The sequence below is a fragment of the Panthera leo genome, chromosome E2 (assembly GCF_018350215.1).
Source record: "Panthera leo isolate Ple1 chromosome E2, P.leo_Ple1_pat1.1, whole genome shotgun sequence".
Lineage (NCBI taxonomy): Eukaryota > Metazoa > Chordata > Mammalia > Carnivora > Felidae > Panthera > Panthera leo.
In genome coordinates this window covers 53,678,370-53,693,779 of record NC_056693.1, presented here as the reverse complement: position 1 = coordinate 53,693,779, position 15,410 = coordinate 53,678,370, and the positions used below count along the sequence as shown (strand labels likewise).

Here is a 15,410-nt window from a genome sequence, read left to right as displayed (position 1 = left end):
CAGATAGTATGATCCCATTTGTGTGAAATGTCCAGAATAGGCACATCCATAGACACACAAGATTAGTGCCTGCCAAGGCTAGAGGGAATGGCGAATGGGGAGTAAGTGCTTAATGGGTCTAGAGGTTTTAATCTGGAGTGATGGCGGTATTTTGGAACTAGATAGAGATGGTGATTGCACAACGTCGTGAATGTGCTAAATGCCGCTGAACTGTCTATTTTGAAATGGTTACTTTTATGCTATATGAATTTTGCCTCAATAAATTACTCTAACAAAGGAGGGGAGGAAGAGCAGGAGAAGGGAGAGGCATGTCCCTTAAAGGATTACACTTCTTATGGGATTCAACAGTCACCTCCATCTATCTCCCTTGTAGAACTGTCTCCTGTATGTATGTGGCTGTGCTAGTTCTCCCATTTTTATGTTCTGTGTCTTGCTCCCACAGGCCGTGGATTTACCCCCGAGTCTCTCCAATCCACCTCTTCCTTTCTTGTCTTGCTGTTACCCCCTTTGTCTGGGACCTTCATCTTCCCAGAGTGGGAGATGCCCTTTCTCCCTGCCTCCAGTGTCCCCACTTCGAATCTGCTCCCAGCCCTGGACTGGAGAAATCTCAGTAGCACACCTCTGGCATGACTTCACACTGCTGTGCCCCATGTCTGTTCTGGTTCCCCTACTTTGTGTAGAGAGTTCTAGTTTACCAGCCTGGTGTGATAAACTGAAGAGGACCGTGGGCCTGGATTCAGAAACTCTGGCACAACCTGATTCTGACATCCACTAGGGCGGCATCTTGGCCAACTTGTGTGTATGTGTGTTAATTTACACAGGCTCAGTTTTGCTTCTCATTTGTTTTTTCCTTTTGTTGCGTGGTGGGAATGACAGTCTGTCATGGGGTTTGGTGTGAATCAAGTGATGTTATGTGTGGCTGACAGTTGCTGAGCACTTGTGCTGGCAGTGCTGGACTAAGTACCTAATTTAGATTTTGTTGTATAGTAGAAGACAGCATCAACCGGAGGCTCTACCTGTGTTTGGTATACCATTTTCATGAACATTATCACTACCTTTCACCGTTCTCTTCAGTATGCTCTATTGCTTTGGCTCATTGCTTTCATTCTGTACATTGGGTCCATTTCCCTACCCCTGAACATGTCTCATGCGTGCTGGCCTCCACACCATTGTGTGGACTGTCCCCTCTGCCTGGATCTCCCTTCCTTTCCTCAGAGTCAGGCTACCTACAGTACCTCTAGTAGCCCAGTTCCCTGCAGGGAAGGTTTGAGAGGACAGTGGCTATTTTCCCAAAGGTTTCTCAGACTCAAGCTGCCTGAGGTGGCCCTGGGGAGTGAGAGAGGCAGAAACCCTCAGATCTCTCCTCGCGCTTGCTGCTGAGCCTCTAGCAGAAATTCACAGCTTCGCCTGCAACCGTGTGTTCCAGGGTCGGCTCAGGAGAATTCACATCCTGGTTTGCTAAATTTCAACTGTGCAAATATTGACATTAACATGCCCTACCCTTACGCTCTGGTCAAATGCCAGTGTTGGGTAGGACATTCCTTGTAAATGCCACATGTGTTTAGTGTGGCTCATCCAGCCTCTGACTCCCTGCCCTGGGATGGACCTGCTTCTTGTGCATGGTCCAGAGCTTGGGTGCTGCTGTGCGGTCTCCTTTCCCTCTCATCATTCAGGTTGTATCCAGGAAGGCTGATGAGGAAGGAGGCCTGCAGAGAGGCAGGAAACTGACAGTTGTCGCTTTTGTGATCACTTGACACATAATGTGACTTCCCAAACATCCAAACAGAAACAAACTTTCGCCCTGCCCCTCCCCACCTCCTTATTGGAATTTTAGCCTTAGATCTGGCTGAAAGGGAGTACACAGGCCCAAGTCTTGGCTGGGGTGCTATGGACAGTGTTTGGCTTATTGATTCCCTGAATGAATGTTTATTCAGTACTTGCTCTGTGCCAGGAATTATGCTAGGTGTTGGAGTATGAGGTGAAGCACGTGAACATGCTCACGGGCCTCCCAAAGTTTACCACATAGTACGGATGACAAATAAGAAATTACCATCAGTGTTGTGAGGGCAGTGGCAGAAGTCAGAGTGCGTGTAGGAACGTAAAACAGAGCTGTCTCCCTAGTGAGGAGTAGTCTGCGAGGGCTTCCTGTAGGAGTTAACATACGAGCTGAGGCCTGAAGAATGGAGAAGAATGAGCTGTAGGAGCATCGCAGGCCACTAGAATAGCACGTGCAAAGTCTTGGAGGTGAGTGACAATGTGGAACATTCAAGAAAGTGAAAGGGGGTCAGCATGGTGGCTGGAGTGAATGGAGAGTTCTGTTGGGTTAGGAGGGACAGGGAGAGGGAGAAAAGTGAGAAATGAGGCTGGAGAAAATAGATGGGCCTGACACCTGAAGTGCCTCCCTGACCCCAGGGTACCCAGAGAGAGTCCCTTCTGTGCCCTGGTTGTTGAGAGGGCTGGAATCACAGGGCCTTCTGTGTTCTAGCTCCCCCAACACTTAACAGCAAGTCACTACTACTGAACCATGGTGTCTTTCCCTGTGAAAAAACATAGCTGGCCTCCCCATTCGTGAGGACAGAGGATTGGAGGGGGAGTGCCACTGATCACTGTTTCCATGTGACCGACGCTCCTCTGGAGGTGCTGATGCTGTGGCTGCTGGAGCTCAGCCTACTCTGGCCTCCGCTGCCAGCCATCAAGCCCGAAAGGCTGGCCAGTGAGCAGGCAGGAGGGGCGTCCAGCTGCACTCAGCCACAGACAGAACCCCTGCAATTTTCTTCTGATTCCTTCAGTAGAGGAGAGGGCTTTGGTACCACACACATGTGGACTTGGCTCTGTTGTGTTCTCTGCTCATTTTGTTCATCGCTTCTCTCACTCCAGCATTGCTTGTCTGTTGTGCACAAGGGTGTTCTCAGCCCCAGAGAGACACCCAGGCATGGTGAGCCAGCCACACATGATCATTGTCCTTGGAGACCTTACCGTCTAATCAGGAAGAGGGGAAGTTAACAAAGAAATGCGGAAGTAATGATCAGGACTGTCAGAGGACCTACAGAGGGCCAGTAGGGCACGGCCAGGGCTCTTGTCCCACATTGTAGTTCATAGTTTAAATCTTGGGTCTCCTGATTATCAGATGGGGAAGTTCTTGGACTTTTCTATGCCTCGGTTTTCTCACCTTCAAAAATGTGAAGATTAGGGCTAAACCATGCAAGAAATGCTTTTAAACTTTGCTGCATCCGAATCCCCTGGGGAGATCTTAAAATTCCCATTGGCCAGGTGGTACCCACACCAGAGCAGTCAGGATTTCTGGGGCTGGAGCCCAGACACCAAAGTTTTCTTAGAGATGCTTAGGTGATTCCAGTGGGCAGCCAAGTTTGGAAACCAGACTTCTAGCCCAGTGCTTCTCCTACTTGAATGTGCCCATGAATCACCTGGAGTCTTGGAATATGCAGATGCTCACTCATTAGTTCTGGGATTCGGCTGGAGCATTTACATTTCTGACGAGGGTTGGACAATAGTTCTCAGTTTCGGCGGTTTTGCCCCTAGTTGACCTTTGGCAAAGACTGGAGACATTTTTGGTTGTCAGAGTTGGAGGATGAGGGTGCTATTTAGTGCGGGCCAGGGATGCTGCTAAATATCCCACAGTGCACAGGACAGCTCCTGTCACAGGACTTTCTGGCCCCAAATGTCAATAGTACTGAGGTGGAGAAATCCTTTTCCCACTGAAGCCGATGCTGCTGGTCCACAGACCACACCCTGAGTGGCAGCAGAGTCCCCTTTTCTGGCTCAGCCACAAGGACTCTGGGCTAAGCTACACAAGCGAAGCTGAGAATTTGTCACAAAAGTGAGCTGACAAAATTAGCAGAGATCAGTTTTTATCCCTTGTTAGGCTTTTGGCGGCAGGTAGAGAGGATTTCACCAGCTCCCAATTCCTGGCATTAAAGAAGTAGCTGTTTGAATGTTTGGAAGGAAGGGGCATTGAGAAAGCAAAGGAGCACATGCACACAACCACCGGATTTAAGCAGCAAATACAAAAAGAACTGAAGAAGGCAAGGGCATGAATTATTAACAGGGCTGGGTGTGAAAAGTGTAGTGCAAGCCTTTTTAACACTGTTTGAGATCAGGATGAGGAAAAATGGGCAGAGACTTAATTGTTTCATTGACTTCTGCAGAGGAAACCCAGAGTCATCAAATACACACACACAGAGCAGAAGAAGAATTCACACACCACACTCTCCTCCTTTATTTTTTTTAAAAGATTAATTTGTAATTTATAGCTTTAATGACCTGCCTGGTGATGGAGTCGAGATCTGGATTTAGGATTCATAACATGGTGACTGTTCCACAGCTCTCCAGAGTGTTCCCTCCACTCCGACCCCCTTGCCATACTTACACCCTCATTGTTTCTCATCCAGATGAATTCAATGGGTTCCTAAGTGGTTTTCCTGCGTTTACCCTGTCAGCCTTCCCTTCAAGCCATCTCCACGTTGTGGCCAATGGGAGGTTTCTCAAAAGAATGTCTGATCTCCCTCAGTCCAGGGGAAGCTGTCCATTGACACTTCCCGGATGTGGTCAGTTAAGCTTCCTGGTGCTGTACCATTGCCGAGGTCCTCTGAGCATGATCCAGGAGACCTCGTGGGTCCCCAAGACTTGCAGGAGGTTTGCGAGTGCAAAACTATCTTCCTAATGTTGAGACATTGGCTTTTTCATAGTACTGACACTGGGTCTGATGGTGCAAAAGCCATGGTGGATGCCAGTGTCGGTGCCTTGGCGGGAGTCACCACAGTGGTTACACAAGCTGGGTTGTACAAGCTACTACTGTCTTCTTCACTCTCTTGCTCTCACATTAAAAAAGAAAATAAGACAACTAGAGCCAGTTTTTCTCAAGCACGTCCTTGATAAAGCAATAAAGATTATTAATTCCATAGAATCTCAACCCTTGGCCACACATCTTTTAATATTTTGTGTGATGAAATGAAAAGTATGTGGAAAGTACTTCTGCAGCCTAGCAAGAGTGCGGTGGCTGCCTTGAGGAAAAGCACTTGAGTGACCGCGTGCTTGAGTTGTGAGCTCAACTAGCCACTTTGTTCATGTGATACCATCACTTGGAAGAATAATTGACAGACAAATTATAATTATGCGAAGTTGGCTATTTGGCAGACATTTTCTCGAAAATGAGTAAGGTGAGCCTGTTGCTTCAACAGACACAACCGACAGTCCTTGTTGCCAATGCTAAAATTCAAGCTTTCAAGTGAAAATTAGAATTTTGGAACACTTGTATGTGCAACTATGAGCTTGACAGCTTCCCAATTCTGTATGAGATTGGTGGTATTAACACATGTGGGATTTATTTTTTTGTTAGTATCATATAAATGAAATGTGAAAATATTTAGAAAAGATCTACACACCTCAGGGAATCTGTATTTTTTTTTTAATGTTTATTATTTATTTTTGAGAGAGAGAGTGTGTGTGTGTGAACAGGGGAGGGGCAGAGAGAGAGGGAGACACAGAATCTGAAGCAGGCTGTAGGCTATGAGCTGTCAGTATGAGCCTGATGCAAGGCTTGAACCCCTGAACGTGAGATCATGACCTGAACTGAAGTTGGACGCTTAGCTGACTGAGCCACCCAGGCACCCCAGGGAATCTTTGTTTTCCAAATGATTCATCATGCATGATAAACCATTCAAAGTGCGAGATAGACTGATGAATTTTAATTGGACAGATTAAAAAAACATATTGACACGGTTTCAGATTCTACATTGCAGCTAATCTTTGAGAAATACCCCTTGTTGAGTTTTGGTGTAGTATCAAAGAAGGCTACCCACAATTATCTGAGAAGACTATTTCAAGTATTCTTCTCTTTTCTAATTACATACCTACGTGAATCTGGATTTGCTTCATAGACTTCAACTGAAAACCAAATTCTAACAGATTGAATGTATAAGTAAATGTAAGATTCTAGCTGTCTTTTACTAATCCAGACATTGAAGGCATTTGCAGAAAATGTTACTAAACAATGCCACTGTTCTCACTAAGTTGTTTTTTGTCTTAAAAACTATGGTTATTTAAAATCGAAACTGTTGTTTAGGTTGACATGTGATGGATTTAGTATTGCTCTTTTAAAGAAATTAATAAATATTTTAAAATATCATCAGTTTGAGTATTGATAGACATAATTCACACACACCAAAGCTCCTTGGGGACTTCCATAGATTGTCACTGTGAAAATGGGTCCCTGAGACCAAGAGTTTGAGCAATACCATCTTAGACCTTCACTACTGACACCTCTTTGATCTTCTCTGTGCTTAGAGGGATGTGCTTACTCTTGTTCTTAACCTGTAAATGTGCACCACTCCAGAGATTGTTGCATTTCAGAGCGTGGTCACATTACATTATCAGCTGAAGTTTCACAAGGCTAAGGAGTTTGGGAGTTTGGAGGCTTAATGACCTGCAGCATGGAAAGCCATGCTGTGAAAAATAATACCAAACAGCTGGTGGGAATCGAATGCCCACTGAGAGTTGTCCTTGAATGTGTCAGTCTTTTGCCCTGAACTTGGAGACCTGCAACTCTCAACCCTCCATTCAGTGGGAGCTCGGCTGAGTCAGGTGCGGGTTATTCCTTTAAGGCGCACTTGTAACAGGTAGATTGGATTCTTGGGGTTACCTTCTCAGCATTGTGTCTTCTTCTTTCTCAGAGATGATCCATTAGTCGCCATCAAGACCCAAATAGACCGGTAGCCAATGAGAACGTCGGTCTTCCACAAGCCCGCCTCCACAGAACTGCAGGCTTTGTCGGGCCTCATCTAGCCTCCTCATGGGGTAAGTTGTCTTGGCCTGGACCAGATGGATTCCCTCAGGAGGTTTGGCTAAAACATCTTCTTTTTCTGAACGTTTGAAGCCCTCATGCTCATAGGCACCCATCTGTTTGTTCCTCTTAGAAATGTGTCTCAGCCATTGGGTTTGGGATGATCTGGAATTTCCCATACAAATGAAATATCTCTGCTCCATTTCCTCTGACACCCAGTTGCCACTTTCACAGGTGATGGGTTTGCTGAGAAGACTCAAATATGACACTAGCATTTTAGAGTTCTGTGTCTGATTGTAATGTCTACATTCTGCCATTCACCCTCTTGTTATCTAGTCTCCTGAGACAAGGGAGCTGTGTGACCAAGGGCAAAAGCTAAATGGAAAGCAAGGAAGGACTTGGACAGAAATTTATGTACCAAGAAATGTGAGATTCCTACAATAAGCAGAGATTAGACCAAGGGCTTCAGAAAAACTACTTGCTTCTCCTTCCTGAACCTCTGCTTGTTTTACCTGGAAATAATAGAGAGGGATATTATGAGTATAATTCAAGAACAAGTCAAATCAATGGCACCAAATAGAGAGGGTAGCTAGACACAGGTGGCCTAAGATACTGGCAAGTTATTGTCATGGGCAGCCTAATCCTTGCTGGTCCACATTACTAGGTCAATAGTTGGAAAAGGGAGAATGGAGATGAGAAGGTTTGGTCTCCTGCCACATGGGGGACAATGCTTGGCCTCGACTGGAACTGGAAAAATAACTAAGAATATGTCCTTCTGGGCAGTGTTTCTCGGTCTCAGCACTATTGACATTTTAGGCTGGGTAGTTCTTTATTATGGTAGGGCTGTCTTGTATATTGTAAGATGTTTAGGAGAAACCCTTGATCTTTACCAAGTGGATACTAGTAGGACCCTCCTTCCCCCAAGTCACAACAACCAAAGATGTCTACAGACATTGCCAAATAGGTCTTCCTTAAGCTGAGAACTACCAATCTGGGGTCACTGGAAGAGTGGCCTTGTTTTTTTCCTTGAAGATACAGGAATTGGTAACACATAGGCTAGTGAATCTCCTCCACCTCTGGACCACCAGCTTAGAAAGTCATCTGATGAGGGGGAGCTTGGGAAAGGAGGGAGCCCAGGGTCTGAGGCTCACGCTCCACACTGCTCCCATATACAACGCCTCTTTCTACTTTCCTGTGTGAAGAAAAACAGAAATTCAACCTTTCTCCACCCCAGTCCCCATAAGAAAGAAGAAAATGCACATTGTGGAGGTCAGTGGTACAATGTTTGGTTTATCCCTTGGTAATGTACTATTCCAAGTATTGTGCATCATCCAGGACTCAGATTAGCAGCCCTTCTCTAGAAAGTGTTTTCTGGCTACCCTATTTCATATCACTTCTCTCAGTCTTTCAATATATGACTAATGATCATTTTGTGTTTCCCAGTCATTTTAACAGAGATTTTTTAGTTCGTTTTTTTCCCACCCACTGGAAGTAAGGTTGCCAGGTCTCTTATTTATTATTAGATACTGGGAAGGTGTTTATTGATGATCCATCCCACCTCCATGGAGGTTGAAGCATGATGTTACTGATAAGGGCTGCACTGTAGGTTCCAATCTGGGCAATCTGAATAAGCATCCATTTCCTCAAATTATAAAAGGAGGAGCTCAAGTCAAAAGCAGTTATTGAGAAGAAAACGTCTAGACATGTGTGACATCTAGACAGGTCAGAGATCCATCAGACACCATCAGTTATAGCCCCATTCACTTCTATTTACTGTCAACCTTTAGCGAATCACTTTACTACCTTGAGCCTTAGTTCTTTAATCTGTGCAATACTAGCATAGCAATATGTGCATTCGAAAGCTTTCAGGAAAATGAAATAAGGAACGTATACAGTAAAGACTGAGCCCTGAAGAGGCTCAAGAAAGAGACTATCAAACCTCTAGGGGTTGAGTTTGGGTGGGGCAGGGGACTTGAGAACGTATGTCATTGTAGAGAGATGGGCCCAAGAATATTTTGGCTGCTAGGAAAGTTTGGGGAGGAGTAGAAACATCTAAACATAATTTCTTAACAAGAAGCTGTGTTTGTGAAAAAAGAAATCTGTATTCTACTTAAAAAAAAGTCTAGGTAGTTGCTAGTTTATTTACATAAGCTTTCAAGTCAGATTTGTGTCTCTTTCCATTGGCAAATTCTACAGAAAGAACCAGGAAGGAACCCATATATTTATAAATTACATTAAAGAGTGGCTCTAAAAACTCCCCTTAAGTTCTCACCAAACACTGGGTTCTTCTTCAGCCCTTCTCTGATAGGATCCTGTGAGGGTATCCTGTGTAGATTCTGTGTGTCCCTCACTTATAAGTGACAGATATTCTAAGTGTGCTGACATGTTGACAGATCTGACTGGGAATGACAGGGGCAGGTGATGCCACTTGGATAAAGTTTGTGATGTATTTTTATGACGGGAAGACTAGCCTTGTGCTTTTTGGTCTAGACAGGAAGCGATTGAAGATGAGCTTGGACCATGGTTGATTCTGTTATTTAAAAATATTTATACGACAGCAGCCATAGAGTGGAACAACTCAGATTACAAAACAGACGTGGCTGGAAGTCTGTTGCCATTACTTCTGGGGCCAGAGCTCATACCGATTCATTACTGAGGCATTCGGAGCAAGCTTCCTATGATGAAACCGTCCTGATGAATTTGTGGCAGGAATTGGTGGAGGGTATTTAGTTCCCTGTCAACTTCCCAGATCCCAGAGAGGAGAATTAGGTGAGCAGTGAAGGGCTGATGGTCCCCAAGGAGGCCCCACTGCCCAACAGAAGCAACCCCATGTGGGGAGGGAGGCTGGTGTCGGGGTAGATAGAGAAGGTCCAGCACGTTGTACATTTCTTCTCTTAGATAATAGCTTTATTGAGATATTACTCACATACATAAAAGTTACCATTTTTAAACTAGATTTTATGCTTTATTTATCTTTATTATTTTTTTTAATTTGAGAGAGAGAGCACGCGCGCGCACATGAGCGCGAGAGAGGAGCACGGGGAGAGAGAGTGCTCAGTGGAGCCCGACACAGGGCTCGATCCCATGACCCCGGGATCGTGACCTGAACCAAAATCAAGAGTTGTGCGCTCAACCGACTGAGCCACCCAGGTGCCCCTAAATTTTATGTTTTAGGGCAGTTTTGGGTATACAGTAAAATTGAGTGGAAGGTACAGAGATTTCCCTTATACCCAGTGCTCCCACACATGCAGAACCTTCCCCAGTAGCAGCGTCTCTCGCTAGATTGATACGTTAGCTACAGCCTTTGAACCTGCATTGACACATCATTATCACCCAAAGCCAATAATAGCCGACGTTAGGGTTCACTCTTGATGCACATCCCATGGGCTTGGACAAGTGGATAATGACATATATCTACCGTAAGAGTATCATGCACAATTCTAAAAAAACCTCTGTGCCGAAACTCACCATTTTCAAGTGTAGAATTGAGTGGTTTTTAGTGTGTGAACACGGTTGTGCACCCATCACCAGCATCTGTTTCCAGAATATTCTCACGGCCTCTGAGGAGAAACTCGTTAGCCCTTAGCAGTCACTCTTCACCCCTCCTCCAGGGACCCCTGGCAATCGCTGAACTTTGTCTCTATGGATTTTCCTGTTCTGGACATTTCATATAATTGGAATCATGTAATATGTGGCTTTTTTATGACTCGCTTACTTCATTTAGTATGAAGTCTTCAGGATTCAGCATGTGTATCTGTTCTTCATTCTTTTTAATTATCAAATAATATTCCATGGTTATATAACACGTTTTGTTGATTCATTCATTGGTTGATAGACATTTGGGCCGTCTTCCATTTTTTGGCTCTCGTGAATAGTGAGATGGTGAACATGCATGGTTTTTGTGTGGACACATACTTCTCCAGGAGATTATCTTAGAAATATGCCTAGGAATGGGCTAGGTGGATCATATGGCGACTGTATGTTTAGGGTTTTGAGGAGGTGCCGAGCTGTTTTCCAAAGTCGCTGGACCATTTTATGATTCCACCAACAATATATAAGGGTTCCGATTTCTCCAGATCCTCAACAAGACTTGTTATTGTTGGTCTTTTTGATGCATCCCTTTATTCTTTCATGTATTCACTCAGCAGTTAGGCATTGGGTACCTGTATGTGCTAGAGACTAGGGTATGATAGTGAGAAAACCGCACAAGCAGCTTATGACATGTTGGTAGAGACAAATAACAATTGTAGGATAATATAAGTAAAGATGTGATTATGCGAAGAATTACAAGGGGGGAGCAGTGCATGATGCTCTGAGGTTGTATACCAGTGACACCAAGTGAGACCAGACTTTGACCAGGGGTTTAGCGATGGTTTCCCTGAAGGGGCAATGACTGGGCTGGGAGGTGCAAGGTAATGAGAATTATGTGGTTGTTTGATCCTGAGCAGTCGTGTGAATGTGTCCGTGCCTCCGTTCTTCCTTTGTAGTATGGAGTTAGCCAGATCCACATAGCAGAGTGGTTTAGGCAGCTCAGTGAAAGCCATTGTCAGGCACAGGTTAATTCCCTCGATTAGTGATTCTCTGGCTTCCACTTGTGGTCTTCCAGCCCCCTGCACCTCCCTGCCCCCCCCCCCCCCGCCACTCCAGAAGATAGGTCCCTAGACAAGTGATGGTGAGGAGGAGGATGATGATGATATTGAGGTAGGCTAGGATTTGGTGAGTGCCTTCTGTGCACCAGGTACTGTGCTAAATAATTTACATCATATTCATTCCTTATGAGGACACTGCACTAGAAGGAGGTCAGCATGAGATTAGAAAGGGTGAGAAAATAAGGCAGTGGGTGAAAAAGGCCCTGGGTTTATGTCTGCAGGAATTGGGCTTGTGGTTGAAGAAATGATTTTACGGCAAATATTTCCAAGGCCACGTTTAGAAAGCACCTAAAACAGGTACTTGGTTTCAGAAAATATATTTTTATGCAACTTAATTCTGTGTATACTTAGAAGGCTATTTTATTTCTTGAATATGGAATGCAATTTCTTTTATTTCAAATGACTTCTCTGGTATTAAACTAAATAGTTTAGCTTAATCACATATAACAAACCTCCCAGTATAAGGGCCTGGATCCCAAATCTGGCTACAAATTAGTTTCTAGCTCAGGCAATAAATGCATACCTGGAGCAAATTCAAAAAGGGAAACCACTTTAATTAGGTTTGAAAGTGTCTCCAATCAGTTCCAGAATAGCTGTCCCTGGATTTATGATGCACCTTCCAAACCGTGGCTCTTTTTATATCTAGCTGAAGTGAGAAGGCCCCAGAGAAACTGAGCGTGATTTCTTGAAACCTAAATATTTATCTCTCCCAAATAAGTGCCCCAAGAAAATATGGACAAGACTGATGGAGGGAAAGCTGGCTCACCTTAGCCAAGCCTGTCCGTTAGCCTCTATCATTGTTTCCACATAATTGCAAGGGTTCTAGAAGGATTAATTCAATCAAACCTCCCTTGGAACATTTCCATAAGGATAGTCTGACCCCACTAATCTGTCACACAACAATTACCTTCACTGTTACATTTATGTCCAGACGGCAGTAACACAGGGCCTTACTGGAGAAAGAGCTGGCAATGAGACTCAGAGAGGGTCGTGACTTGCAGAATATCACCGAGCCCTAAATGTCAGAACCAGGACTCAAGCCCAGGTCACTCCACCACCAGGATTCTGAGCCCAAGGAACATACTCAAAGGAAAACATTGCAATAAAAATAATGATCGGTCATCTCATTTACATGATTCCCAGCTGCTCTGAGGTTGACTCACCTGTTAATTTCTGTTGGAGTCTTTTATCCTTGTTTTCCCAGCTGTAATACATGGATGTGACACAAACATGAGAAAATAGACAGCGTGGGGTGCAAAGTTGGAAAAGCTGGACTAGAGCCTGGGTTTCCATTTCTCTGTCATGTGACTTTGGGCTGAACCACTCTGACCCTTATTCTCTTCCTCTGGGTAGAGAGAATTAACACCTCCAAGGAGAGAGTCGTGAATATGAAGGCAGAAAATGCCGTGTAGGCTCTAAAACGCCTTCCATGTTATTTACTACCTCTAAAATCCGTAAGAGTGTAAGTCTGACAAAAGAAGTCTTCATGGGCTTCTCTAAGTGAGTTCGTTGGAGATGTCGTTGTGTCAGGAAGTCCCAGTGCCACTTATCCTTGGGCGCTCAACGACCAGCTCTTTTCTTCTTGCAGGAATGGTGTGGTGGTTGCAAAGAGGGGAGGACCTCAAAGTTAGAACTAGTGTTTTTTTCCCACAGTGTGCTGGACACCTACCAGATGCTCTGTGAATATCACCTCTCTGAAGCAAGTCTGTGTAATTGGTCGTTTCATAATCGTCGTTTCCCCAGAATGGAACTGACCACAGAGTGGCTCAATTTGAGTTGAACCAACTCAACAATCATTTCTTTTGTTCCAACTTCTTTTGCCCTTCCATTTCTTTGTTATATTCAAAGTGATTTGCCAGTGGAAGTTGAACTCTTTCTCCTAGGTTATTGTCATTGAATTTTAATCTGCCTGACTGTACAATGGTGTAGTAGACAGAAAACATCCCTGTCCCCCTCCCCCAAGATGTCCACACTCTAACTTCAAGACCTGTGAATGTGTTACCTGACATGGCACAAGGAACTTTGCATATATGACTAAGGTAAGGACCTTGAGGTGGGAAGATTATCCTAGATTATGTGGATGGGCCCAGTGTCGTCAGAAAGGTCCAGTGTAATCCAAAAGTCAGAGAAGGAGGCGTGATGACAAAGCACAGGCCAGAGTGGTTCATCTTAAAGATGGAATAAGAGGTCAGAGCCAAGAGATGCAAGCAGCCTGTAGAAGCTGAAAGGAAAGGAAATGGATTCTTCCCTAGAGCCTCCAGAAGGAACCCAGTTCTGATGACACTGCAGTTTTTGTCCAGTAGGACCCCCTTTGGACCTCTGACCCCAGAACTGTAAGGTGTTGGTTTTAATTCACTAACCTTGAACTGCTTTAAGCCACTAAGTTGCAGTAATTTATTATAGCAGCTATCAGAAACTAATGCAGAGGGTCAGACCAAATAATTGTTTATGGTGAGCAAACCAACCACAAAACTTCATCATAAAAATTCAAATGAGTATAGCTCTACCGTGGATTATCAACATTCAGAGTGGCAATGGATTGGGAGGCCAGCCAGTGAGGTCAAGGCTACCCAGCTAGGAAGTGCAGCTCCTGGAATCCAAAGCCCCGTCTTTCTGACCACGTCTACCCTCTGTCTTTATAAATATGGCCTGCATAGTGGCTCACTCCGGGGTTGACAGCTGACTACCATCAGAGCCAGGCTTACAGGTGGTCCTTATTCTCCAGATACATTTTCTCGAAATCAGCGACGTGAATGCACACTCATCCCAGGATGGGGATGCCAGACCTGGCTCTCCTGTCTTCTCCATGCACCTTATTTCTGCAAGCCCTTGAGTGTGCTTCTCATTCATCACTTGTGACTAGCTTGTCCGTCCTCAGGATCCTGTGCGAGTGATTCATTGGCATACAATAGAGCTCAATGTGAAATAATCACTAATGAAGTGGTTAATGTTTGCTGAATGTCCCAAGACTGCACTTTGATTCCTTGTCACCACCACCCATCATCGAACGAGAGTCCCGATAGAAGAATCTCTTTTGATGTAAACAGAAGCTAGGTTTGCGCATGGTTTGGGGCATATCCTCTAGAATATCATGTCCTGCCCAGGGCTGAGATGAGGGCACGGCTATATGACAGAGCTGTGTTTCTAGGGTAGGGAAAGAAACTGCATGTGGCTGGGCACCCATTGTCTGTACAAAATTATGCCTAGTGCTTTCAGATCTGTTAATCCTCACAGTGGCACTGCGGAGTATTAACAGTTCCTCTTTCCAAATGTGGAAACTGAGGCACAAATATTATGGGCAACAGGACTAGAAGCAATGCTGGGAAGCTTAGAAACGTGGGATCAAAAAAAGAAAAAAAAAAAGAAACGTGGGGTCAGTGGTGTTAAGAAACAAAATTCAGCCGAGTAAATTTGAAGCTTTAATTGGCTTTAGTAAGCAATTCATAAGTCAGGCAGCAAACTTTCCAGCAAGTAGAAAGATGCTCTGAGGGGTTGTACAAAGTGGAAGGTTTTTATAAGAAGGAGGGTGGGGGGAGGAAGTGATAGCAAAAGAAAAGAAAGGATTGCTTTAGGTCAGGACACCCTTTTGGAGGAAGGGACCAGCAGGACTTTTATCATGAAGATTACCTACCTCCCCAGTGCTGATAGGAAATTTCAGATGAACTGTTAGTTAAGAGGGAGAGGTTGAAACTGGGATTCATTCTTGGTTTGCTGTCCTGGGGGTCAGATGACTCTATTTTTTGGCTCATTGTCTCTTTTTTAACATTGGGGGAAAAAAACGAAGTTGTGATTCATACCCTTGGGTAATCAACAGGCACTCCATGTCCCCTTTTTCCACCTACGAACAGGAGTCTTAAAATGCCATTATTGGCCAACACATAACGTGTAGTTTATGTGGGCGTGCACATGTCCTGAATAGAGGCGCTCTAAATCTATTTGTGTGGTGCTGGGTGAGCCCTTGA

The 15,410-nt window shown here is 44.6% G+C and overlaps 1 long non-coding RNA gene across 3 annotated transcripts in view; it reads left to right on the top strand.

The window, feature by feature from the left end:
- The window catches only part of LOC122207686, a 740,526-nt gene that overhangs the window by 198,897 nt on the left and 526,219 nt on the right, over positions 1–15,410 (top strand). For all 3 annotated transcript variants that reach the window (XR_006196968.1, XR_006196967.1, XR_006196969.1), the window contains one exon: positions 6,690–6,813. This is a non-coding gene — a long non-coding RNA (uncharacterized LOC122207686). The remainder of the gene's footprint in view (positions 1–6,689; positions 6,814–15,410) is intronic.